Here is a 12927-nt window from a genome sequence, read left to right on the forward strand (position 1 = left end):
TGATAGTCTTCCATCTCCATTGCTGTTAACAAGGAATAGTGTTGGTTCTATCTCTGATGTGAGGGCTTGTTCTCAGTCCCCAATACTCTCTCAATAGCAGCATTCTGAGGACTTTTGGAAATCCATCTTAGTTAAACCTGCCACAATTATTCTCGAGGACATGTGGAAAGCAATAGAATTCTTAAAGAAAACTTAAAACAGATGACTGGATGATATTAATACTTCAGTTCATTTGGTTAAAGGTCAACTGGCCATGGTTCAGTCAAATACCATTGAGATTGTGGCTAAAATTCAGTATTTGGAATCTCAGAACTTATATTTTCAAGATTTTAAAATAGTGGCTGTTAAGGATAGTGCTCTGATCCATCGGCATTTGAAAATGTTTGAGAATTAATCTGACATTTAATTTGTATATTCTTATTTTTCCAAAGATCCCTCATTTCTCCTGCAGAGTTGGTCAAGAAATATCTGATGGAATGTCTTGGCTTGACAAAGGAATCTCTTCCACTCCTAAGGCTTACTATTTACCCTTTAAGGGAAGGAAGAGCTTAGAAAGAGAGATACTTCCTCCCCTATAATAAATAGCCTTAATATTACTAATTTTCTAGAGCAGCTGCTGAAGAGATTCAGGAAAGACACTTTATTGGTTTCATAATCTTCCTTGGTAGAAAATAATCTAGTTTTCAGGTTATTTTTTGGTAATCAGAATTATTTTATGGGTTAAAAAGTATGGATCTTCTCAGATGTAGAGAAAGAAAGCATTTCAATACATAGATGCAGTTTTAGTGCTGGGTAGTTCTTTTTCTCTGGAAGACTTTCTTGCCAAAAGTATTCAGGAGTTTCAGATCCTTTCCCTGGGGTGTATTGGAATATTCAAGTCTTTTTGGCCTGCTTAAGAGCCAACTCTACCATCACGGAGTGGTGAAAAAGTTGGACAACACTAAAGCTAGGAGCCAACTGCACCTTTACTTCAAGTCTAGCTTTTGGGCCACTGAAAAAGCAAGAGGTGGGAGATAGTCACATCCTTGACTGGAGGTCTTGAAACAACTTGAGAAGTGGGATTGCTGAATAGTGCACAAGAGGTTGTAGGAACTATAGAAGACCAAAGACCTCCTCTCTCAGATCGTTTCATTCACAACATACACTGATATCAAGTACACTTGCTAACTTAAACGAAACTTGTAGAGGAGCAGTGCTGCAGTAAGTCAGACAAGGGGTCCAACAGAATCTGTGTTGAACTCTCCTGTGCCCCTGACCAATATGGAATTCTGATCCATGACTTCAATAATGAAATTGGTAACTGAGGTGAAGACCTCTATTGCACCAGAAGGAAGCTGAGCTAAAGCTCCTTCCTCATTTTCTGACTCTAGGTGGGACTCCCCAAGCAGGGGAGAAATCTTGATGTACCACTGGGGGATGAAGACTACAGCCAGCAACTCTTACAGTGGGTTGCACACCAGCGTGAATCGGGTGAAGCTCCAGTCTGTGGGACAGGAGAGACTCCAACACACCTCTCCTTTCAAGAATCAAAGAGGCAAAGGAATTCTTTAATATGAGCTGGAGGAAATACATCCTCTTCAGAAATCCATATAGGTTCCTCTTCATCTGTTGAAACAGCACAGGATTGCTTGGCTCAGAGACATTCTGCTCCAACTTTATTTATTTATAACATTTCTATGCCACACAACCTGAGTTGCAGACTGCTTTTAAGGTAAACATTCATAAAAGCATGAAACTACAGTGACATAAAAATGGCTACAAATTAATAAAATCAAATCGTAAAATACATCAGAATTAAGACACTTAATATTAAAAAATAAACACAAAATAAAATATAAAATGAGACTTAACTGAGTCTCCACACTGGGCAGATATCTTGCTGATAAAATATTTTAATAAAACTGAAATTGTTTTTTTGTTTTTAAGTCTTTATGCATTACTGTTTGTGTAAATCAGTCTGTAAATTATTCAAAAGCATGAGCCTTGCCACTGATAACATTCTCTCTCTATTCTCCAGGAATTTGTGCAAACCTTATTTTAAATCCAGCTAGGCTAACTGCCTTTACTACATCCTGAGTAAAAAATTTTCTACGATATCTTTTAAATGTGCTGAAGTACCAGCATAGTGGTTACAGCAGCAGGCTACAAAAACCAGGGTTCAAATCACACTGCAGTTCCTTGTAACCTTGGGCAAGTCACTTTACCCTCCACTGCCTCAGGTACAAACTTAGGCCTAGATTTATCAAAATGCAGTAAATATCACATGCGATAGGAAAAGGGGTGTGTTTTATGGTAATAACCTATTTAGTGCTTTGCATACATATTACCGCAGACTGCGATAACTTTTTCACACTTTGAAGAAAGTACCACAATTGTTGTAATTCCTACCTACAACCACGTGGGGGAGGGAAGAGAGAGAGAGAGACAGACTAGCTATAGTACTTAGGTATTTATACCTCTATATGAGGCCCACCTAGTAACTCAAGGAGAGGTTTAAGTAGTAGTGTAGGGGTTATGGGCCACTTTCACATTCAGAGTGAGACGTACAAACAGAACAGTACACTCTTGTGAAGATTTGATGACCTTCGGAGTGAGGAAACTCAGACAAAGATGAGATTTGTACAATGTTCTCTCAACCTAGCTTGATGTTTCCCAGGTAGAGAGTCCATCAAGCTAGGTTGAGATAACACCATGCGTTATGGCGTTTTTGCACGAAAAACACCTTAACGCATGCAAAAACGCCATAAAGCAATTTGATAATTGACCCCCTTAGTACTGATTCACTAAGGGATTTTCCCATAGAAACAAAATGGGAGAAAAGCCTTAATGAATCTGGCCCTTAGATTGTAAACCCTTTGGGGTAGATTTTCAGAAAGCGCGATTTGGCGTACTTTTGTTGGCGCATCAGGCGCCAACAAAAGTACGCTGGATTTTAGTAGATACGCGCGTAGCCGCGGTATCCGCTAAAATCCTGGATCGGCGCGCGCAAGGCTACCGATTCTGTATAGCCAGCGCGCGCCGAGCCGCACAGCCTACCTCCATTCCCTCCGAGGCCGCTCCGAAATCGGAGCGGCCTCGGAGGGAATTCTCTAACGCCCTCCCCTCACCTTCCCCTCCCTTCCTCTACCTAACCCACCCGCCCGGCCCTGTCTAAACCCCCCCCTTACCTTTGTCGGGGGATTTATGCCTCCCGGAGGGAGACGTAAATCCCCACGCGCCAGCGGGCCGCTAGCGCGCCGGGACGCAACCTGGGGGCAGGTCCGGAGGGCGAGGCCATGCCCCCGGACCGCCCCGGGCTGTAACCACGCCCCCGGGCCCGCCCCCGACACGCCCTGAAAACGCCACGCAGATCGGGCCCGCCCCCCCGACACGCCCCCCTCTGAAAACCCCGGGACTTACGCGAGTCCCGGGGCTCTGCGCGCGCCGGTGCGCCTATGTAAAATAGGCGCACCGGCGCGCAGGGCCCTGCTCGCCTAAATCCGCCCGGATTTAGGCGAGCAGGGCTCTTAAAATCCGCCCCTTTGAGGATAGGGAAATACCTGAATGTAATTTGCTTTGAAGAGCCAAACAGCAAAATATAAATCAAATAAAGAAATAAATACAAACTTCATGGACTATTCTCTTGGCATTTTTTGAAAGAGTAAATAAATTCACATTTACCCCTTCTGTTCCACTCATAATTTTATAGATCTCTATCAAATCTCCCCTCTGCTGTTTCTTCTCCAAGCTATCAAAATACAAAGGATCCAGCTATATGTAGAACTCAATATAGACTTGCTTACTTGCAACCGTCATACATAGCCTCAGTAGTAGAATGGCTTATAGTGTCAAGCCCATATAACTCTGGGCTTGAATAATCATAGGTTGCTGTAAGAATTTAAGAAGCAAACACTGTGTAAACACTACAAATGTTTGCTCTTAACGTTTTCCACCAGCCAGGGGAGTAATACTTCCTGAAGTGCACGCTCCAACACGGCAGTGTTTCGGAGTGTCAGACTCCTTCCTCAGGGAACTTCAGGGAGGTGGTTTGCTGGTGCAATTCTGTGTGGAAATACAATGAAAGAGTTCTAAAAATGCCAAAGGCTAATAGTTCAAACAAATGGCAAAGATATGGAAGCAATGAAAAACTTACTTTGAAATGATGTTTCTGGTCATTCAAGAAGCGGTGCAAAACACTGGCTGAAATCGCTAAAAAGACAATACATGAAAAGGAAACGCATATGGGGTGCAGAAAAAACCTCCTCAATAGGAAAACTAATGCGTTAAAAAGATGCAATTTAACATCTGTATCAGTTTCAGAGTCTCTCAGTATTCTAAGTATTGTCATTGCAGTAACCAGGTAAAACAGTAATAAACTTACGTGCCCCGAAAGTGAGCAGCCTTGCCGAGATTCTTGCCGCTAAAAGTGACAGAGAACTGCGGGTAAAAACGCCGGTTTTAAAGGGGACCTGTCGACTGAAGTCAGTGCTGGCAGGAAATGACGAATGCACCTCCAAATTTGGTGATGACCATATTAGGTTAATGACGTATGTGAGGAAATACTAGCCCAGCTGAAATCCATATATGGGCAATGACGTCATGCGACGGCCATTTTGAAAAAACGAGACGGATGCGAAATGAATCAAAAGTGCAGGGCATCGCGTGGGGGAAACTCCATACTTACAAGGTAAAAGATTTTTGCCTGGATGGCCCCTAATAAAATTAAAAAAGGCCTGTGCATGGCTCATAAAGTCTGAAGGGAAACCGTATTGTAATGGTGACTGTATAGTCAGAATTGAAAACCATACACAGATTGTGGTATTTGAAAAACAACTTGTGAAGTAATGAAAAAGAAAAATCCATGTATAATGTAATATTAAGTAAGGGAAAACCATTCTACTCTTTCATTTAGCCCCTGCGGTTCCGTGGAATGCAGTTGAAAAATCCAACGATTTTCTTTGTAGTTGAGCTGAGATGTTCTATCGCCTCCTCTCCAATGCTGGGGAATGTGTTCCAAGATAGCCCATTTGTATTCATCGAATGTGTGTGTATGAGCTAAGCTGTGTTGGACTAATGGAGCTTTAATGTCCTGAGTATTGATCCTACTCCGGTGTTCCACAAGTCTGATGCGGATCTTGCGTCGAGTGCGTCCTATGTAAATTTTATTACAGGGACACTGAAGTACATAAATTACAAAATCTGTGTTGCAATCAACATGATGTTTGTGAACAATCTTTAATCCTGTATGAGGATCAGTCCAATGGGAACTGGTCAAAGCTTGACTACAACAAGAGCATTTTCCACATGTTGTAAATGACCCTGATGAAGAACCACATTGAGAGCGAGGCGCTGCTCTGACAACCTTCTGTTTGATGTTGTGACCTCGAGAATATGCAAACATAGGGGGTTCGTGAAACAGCGAATGGGGACTGAGAACGTGCCAATTGTTCATAATGGCTTGTTTGACGTAAGTAGTAAGTTCTGTGTATGGCAGAACGCAGATGATACTGGGAGATTCATTACGATGTTTATATTGTAGTAGCTGACATCTGTCAGAAAAAGTGGCCCTTTTGTAGGCTCTTCGAATGACTCGGGCATGGTTACTGCAATGACAATACTTAGAATACTGAGAGACTCTGAAACTGATACAGATGTTAAATTGCATCTTTTTAACGCATTAGTTTTCCTATTGAGGAGGTTTTTTCTGCACCCCATATGCGTTTCCTTTTCATGTATTGTCTTTTTAGCGATTTCAGCCAGTGTTTTGCACCGCTTCTTGAATGACCAGAAACATCATTTCAAAGTAAGTTTTTCATTGCTTCCATATCTTTGCCATTTGTTTGAACTATTAGCCTTTGGCATTTTTAGAACTCTTTCATTGTATTTCCACACAGAATTGCACCAGCAAACCACCTCCCTGAAGTTCCCTGAGGAAGGAGTCTGACACTCCGAAACACTGCCGTGTTGGAGCGTGCACTTCAGGAAGTATTACTCCCCTGGCTGGTGGAAAACGTTAAGAGCAAACATTTGTAGTGTTTACACAGTGTTTGCTTCTTAAATTCTTACAGCAACCTATGATTATTCAAGCCCAGAGTTATATGGGCTTGACACTATAAGCCATTCTACTACTGAGGCTATGTATGACGGTTGCAAGTAAGCAAGTCTATATTGAGTTCTACATATAGCTGGATCCTTTGTATTTTGACAGTTTCTGATTCTCAGCTATCCTGAGTTTTTCAAAAATACTCTTCTCCAAGCTAAGCAGCCTTAACCTCTTTAGCCTTTCTTCATAAGGGAGCTGTTTATTTCCCTTTATCATTTTGGTCGCCCTTCTCTGTAATTTTTCCAGTACAACTTATTTTTGAGAGGCAGCAACCAGAACTGCATGCAGTACTCTAGGTATGAACTCACCATGAAGCGATACAGAGGCATTACAACATTCTCCATTCCTTTCCAAATAATTCGTAACATTCTGTTTGCTTTTTGACTGCTGTTGCACAGTAGAGTAGTTGCTGTGTTAGTCTACTAGGATGCATATAAAGATTATCAAAAAATACAGTAAGATATCTCCAGCAACTTAATATCTTTGTGATTAGCTTTCAAAGACTGTACCTTCAAAAGCTTGTCACAGAAATACCGTATGTTAGTCCAATAAAAGATATTAGCTGTAACTTTTGTCAACCTTTATTTCTATGATCTGCAGAAATGGCAGAATTAGATATTGTGTTAGGTGGGTTGAACACATTGATTCAGCAAAACCATAAGTTTACCTCAACATGTTAAAAAACAAAAACAAAAAAATGTTAATCACTAAAAGAATCATTTATTCAATGTCATGATTTATGATTTAAATTACAAAATATGGGCATATTTTATATTACAAACAAGGAAAAATTTAAAATAATACCCTCACTTTTATACCACTTGCTATAGAAAACTGGATTTTTTTTTTGTAACAATCAAATTAGCACCTATTATATATATGTATATATATATATATATATATATGCCAAGATAGTCAGCAAAAGCTGTAATCCAGTGGCACCCCAGGACACAGCCCTGAGAAAGAGACCAAGGGTGAGAAGCCATGGTCCACTGCAACCTTGACAAAGCATCCAAGGATGAGGAGCAGTGAGCCAGTATCAGTCCTGAGACAAAATGAGAGAGAGGGGAGCTCATGACAAGCAGAAAGTGAGAAGAGCCACAACCTTATCACTAGTTCTAAGACAGAGCTAGATAGAGATCATGACCTATTTAGCCTCACCTCAATCTCTCTCCCCTGCTTCAACATATGCTCCTTTGTACTATGCACTATTTCATAATTATGCCTATTACATCTTCCCATCCTCGTTTAATTAACTACTCCCTTCTACTTATTTTGATCCAGTTGTTATAGATCTAGCTCACAATACTGATGTGAAATTTAATTTGATACACACTTTACCTAATTAGACATGCCAAATAGGTAATTAAAACAATCTACATAAAACCTATGTGGATATAATGTTTTAGCTAAGTCCTAATTTGTGATATGTGATATATTTTTTTAAGTGTTCTATTAAATTTATGTATGATGATTGAAAAAATGCATTATGTAGTTACTGTTTTGAATTGATTTCATTTGATTTAATGTACTTATGTTTGTGCACCACCAAGAAAGTAAAACTGGTTCTTACCTGCTAATTTTTGTTCCTGAAATACCACAGATCAGTCCAGACACGTGGGTTTTGCATCCCTACCAGCAAAGGGAGGCAAAGAATAAAATCTTTTCAGACACTGCTACGTAACAGAGTGCCACCTGCAGTCTTTCAGTATTGACCTGTACCCAAGCCAAGTAGAACTCAAATTCAACAATCAGCCAAATTTTAAATCCCCCCGCATGCAAAAAACGGGGGTTATTGGCGTGGCCAGGCCTTCTGCACGCTGCGCGCATCTTCAAAGAGGCTCAGCCATGCACATAATCCCCGTTATACACTGAAGTGCCGGGTCCAGTTAAAGAGGCGGTCCAGGGGTGGGGCTAGAGGCGGCCGGTACAGTGGCCATTTGCTGCTGTACCGGGGAAGGATCGGAAGGTGTGCGCAAGTTGGAGCAGTAAGCAACAAAATTAAAAAACAAAACAAAAAAAAGACAGGTAGGAGAAAGGGTTTAGGGGGTAGGGAACTGGGGAAGGCCTCAATGTATCGTCACACGGGAATTGCAATTCTCTAACACCCCATGCACGCATGGATTACAAAATCTGCCGCGCATGTTATAAAATACGTGCGTCCATGTACCCAAGCTCCCCTACACTGGGTGGGCCCCCAAAAGACTCGCTTGCAGAACACTCATCAAAGCTTATCTCCAAGAGGTAATGTCTGGTGAAAGTGTGAAGGGAAGACCATGTCATCGCTCTACAGATCTCTTGAGGTGACACCAACTGACACTCCACCCAAGAAGCTGCTTGCACTCTAGATGAATGCGCCCACAACCTCTCCGGAACTTTCTGGCCTTTACAGAGATAGGCCGAAAAAATAGTCTTCTTTAACCACCGAGAAATAGTGGCTTTAGATGTGTTGGCTCCTTTGTTTGTGCCCCGATCAAAACAAACAGATGATCTGATCGTCGGAAACTGTTAGTGACCTTAAGATAATGCATCAAGGTCCGCCGCACATCTGATAAGTGAAGCTCCCTGGCATGTGCTCGTTCTGCAGACAAATTCGGAAATCCCAGTAGTTCCACTGTCTGGTTGAGGTGGAAAGGAGAAACCACCTTCGGCAAAAACGAGGGTATGGTACGCAAAGCCACGCCATCCTCTGAAATCCACAGGAACAGCTCTCTCAGGATAAGGCCTGAAGTTCCGAAATCTTCTGGCCAAACAACTCGCCACCAAAAACACCATTTTAAAAGTAAGGTCCTTCAGCAATGCCCTCCGTAAAGGTTCAAATGGAGGACCATAAAGACCTCGCAAGACCAAGTTAAGATTCCACAAGGGACACATTCTCACTGGCGGTCACAAATGCTTGGCCCAATGAGAAAACATAAGCTATCCTAATGGGAAGTCAAAGGCCTTTCCCTGTAACTTCTCACAAACACAACCCAAAGCTGCCACCTGCACCTGAAGTGAATTATAGGCCAAACTCTTTGAAAAGCCCTGCTGCAAAAAGGCCAAGATGTGCAGAATATCCATCCACAATGGGTCCATGCCCTCCTCTATACACCAGGACCGAAAATCTTTCCACACTCAGCGAAGTGGCTGGCCTCCTTGCCTGTAGCAATGTCACCACAACCGACTCAGAGTACCCTTCGGATCTTAATAGTCTCCTCTCAAAAGCCAAACTATGATCCACCCAGTCCCAAAAGAAAGGCCCTTGCCTAAGCTGGCCTTGCAGATGAGCCAATCGGATGGGCCCATCCACAGCGAGATGAATCAGATCTGCAAATCTCGGATGCTGTGGCCACTCTGGCGCTACTAGAACCAGCCTGCCCGGATGTTGCTCTATGCACTGCAACCTGACCTACAAGAGGCCATGAAGGAAACACTACAGCAGAATTCCCGTTGGCTACGGAAATACCAGAGATTCGATCCCTTCGGCTCCTACCTCTCTTCTGCGACTAAAGAACTGCACCACTTTGGCACTGCCTCACATTGCCATTAGATCCAGTTGGGAGCTGCCCCACCTGGCTCGAATGAGATCGAAGGCCTCCACCGACAGTTCCCATTTCCCCAGATCCAACTGCTGCCTGCTGAGAAAATCCACCTGCACGGTTGTCCAATACAGCCACATGAGATGCCTCAATCCCCTCCAGATATTTTTCTGTCCAGACAAACTATTCCTAAGCCTCCAGAGCCACACTTCGACTCTTCATTCCGCCCTGCCAATTAATATTCACCACTGTTGTCGCACTGTCCAAGAACACACTGACCATTCGACACCGAACTATGGGAGGAATTCCACAAATGCCCTGCGCACTGCCCTCGTTTCGTTTCTAACCGATAGACCAGGATGCTTCTACTGATGGCCACAGTCCTTGTGCCATCTGCCCTTGGAAGACCGCCCTCAACCTCTGAGGCTGGCATCTGTTGTCAATATGACCCACTCCGGAACCTCCAGATCCATTCCTTCTCCAAATTGGGCTAAGACATCCACCACAAGAGACTGGATCTGGAGAATTCCAGCAACAGTAAGGGCTGACGAAACTCCTTCAATGGATTCCAACGGGACAGAAGCGCCCTCTGGAGCGGACACATATGGGCAAAGGCTCATGGAACCAAATCCAGCATAGATGCCATAACACCCAGCACCTGAAGATAATCCCAGGCCCTAAACACCAGCATTAGCAGAAGCCAGACCACCTGCAACTAACTCCAGAATCATCTCCGAAGTCAGAAACACTCTGCCCAGTCGGGTGATAAACCTCGCTCAAATGTCTGGGTCAGAACCAAGTAACTCTTCCCTAGGTTCACCACCCAGCCCAGAGAGCACAACATCTCCAGCACCCTCCAAACTGATTGCCGATATTCCTCCTCTGACTTTGCTTGGATAAGCCAGTCATCCAGATAAGGATGAACTAGGACTTCTTCCATCCAGAGCACTGCCGCTACCACAACCACCACCTTTGTGAAAGTGCATGGTGCAGTCACTAATCTTAATGGAAGGGTCCGAAACTGGAAATGTTGACCCAGCAGCATTAAATGAAGAAACTTCTGATGATCCGTGCATCTAGGTTTGTGAAAATAAGCTTCTGCCAAGTCCAAACAAACCCTAAAACTCCCCCCCCCCCCTGACAGACCGCCACTATTACAGTCCATGTCGTCTCCATATGAAACCAGGGCACTTGCAGAACCGCATTCACCTTCTGCAGATCAAGGATGGGTCAATAAGTCCCCTCCTTTTTGGGAACCACAAAATAAATCAAGTATCTCCCTTGATCCTGATCTATTGATGGTACCAGCATGATCACGCCCAAACGCTGAAGGAGACGCAACATATCCCAAATCGCTTCCTGCTTCTGCGGGACACGAAATGTGACACTACGATGGGGTGAGAAAATTCTAAGGCTAGCTATCTCTTATCACCTCTAGCACCCATTGGTCCAAGGTGATCTGGTCCACTCCTCGTAAAATTGTGTTAGGCATACCCCGACAGCCTCCCCAGGAGAGTGGACCAGCCTGGCTTCATTGCGATGATTTACCACTTCCTGTGCCGACTGGAACTCTCTCTGAGGGGTTTTCGGAAACTGCAAAAGGACTGCTGCCTTCCATATCCCTGCTTCTGCAAGGACACCGAAGAGCTCTTTTTGGGATGAAACCATCTTGTACCCTGAAAACGGAAGCAAGCCGTGAAAGTCTTCCTGCTGGTCTTCTTATCCTCTGGCAACTTATTCCCCAATGACTCCCTCAAATGCTTCATCAACTGCTTCTGGACCTCTCCAAATAAAAACTATCCTTTAAAAGGAAGATTACAGAGCTGAGACTTGGACCACATATCCGCCAACCAATTCCGAAACCACAGAAGTTGGCGTGCTGGGATTGCTGCGACCATACTCCTGGCTGAAGTATGGATCAAATCATACAATGCATCGGCCACATACCAAATCCCACAATGCATCGGCCACATACCAAATCCCAGCCTCCACCTGGGCCGCTTGCCTAGCATTGTTAGAATCAGCTAAGCTCTTCTCCTGAGACTTGTGCACTCAGCATAAACAGGCCCTTTGTATGAGACTATCACAGATTGCTGCTCATAGGCTCAAAGCAAGACCTCAAACATCCTCTTCAGCTGAATTTCCAGCTTGCGAACTTGGGCATCCTTTAATGCAGCCGACCCTGACACTGGAATGATCTTCTTGGTGACCAACACTGAAGCATCCACCTTAGGCAAGACTAGCAGTTGCAAAGCATCCTCTGTTAAAGGGTACAACTTCGCCATTACCCACTTCCGGAAAATCCTGGTTCAGTTTCCAAACTTTAACAGCAGAAAATCCTTTGGAGGACCTCGCAACCCATCCAGCACTGGGTCCACCCCTTCATTATCCGACTTCTGCTGGATCACCTTAATACCCAGTTCCTTTAGCACCTGGGGAATAAGAAGCTTCAACTCCTCTTTATGGAACAGACGAACCTCACATGGGTTATCACCCTCCGTAATTGGAACCTTGTCAGGATCTACAAGATCCTTATCCCCATCGCAGTCCCCACCTGCCATGTCCCCTGCCAGATCGTCTCCAGGGTCATCGCCCAGATCATCACCCAGTCCATCCTGTAAATCATCTGATTCCTCAGATTCCATTAGGATAGGCAAGGTCCAAACAGCAAAGCAGGTCCCCTGATCCCATGTTCAAGGACCCCTTGACAGGCACTGTGGCTATTGAGGGGCCATTTACTTCCTGCATGTGCAGAAACAAGACAAAGTCTTTGGAAAAATCTTCCACATCATCGTCCGGTAAAGACCCCTTTGCCTGATCTTCCTCCCCCTGTTCCTCCAACCCAGTCTGGATTGCAGGTGAAAGTGGGGGAGGGGAATTTTGGGGCTCCTCAGAGTCTGCTTATCTCTTGCTGCATGCTTTCTTCCTGCTTGCCAGGCTGCAAACTCCCAAGGACCTATCAGGGTTTCCCCTCCAGTGGCACACTCCTGGCACAGTGCAGCTGAATTAAGATGCACACAGTTGGAACTACAGGCCCGACATGCTTTCCCGCATTTGGAGACAGATCATTAAGCCTTCACATAATTGATATTGCCTGCTGCGCTAAAATGTCAGCCCGATTGCGGCACGAGTCAGTAGCCGAGCACACTGCCCGAAGCTCCACCAGCTCTGAAACACTCTGGAACCTGTAAGCTCTCAATCTGTTCCCCACCAAAGGCCAGCTATGCACCCACACAGCCTGAGAGACTGCATCCACCAAAGAAGAAATCCCAGCCAGAAGAAATAAATACTTCTCTGCTGCTGGAGAAAACTTCGGGGAAGAAA

The sequence above is a fragment of the Rhinatrema bivittatum genome, chromosome 18 (genome assembly GCF_901001135.1).
Source record: "Rhinatrema bivittatum chromosome 18, aRhiBiv1.1, whole genome shotgun sequence".
Classification (NCBI taxonomy): domain Eukaryota; kingdom Metazoa; phylum Chordata; class Amphibia; order Gymnophiona; family Rhinatrematidae; genus Rhinatrema; species Rhinatrema bivittatum.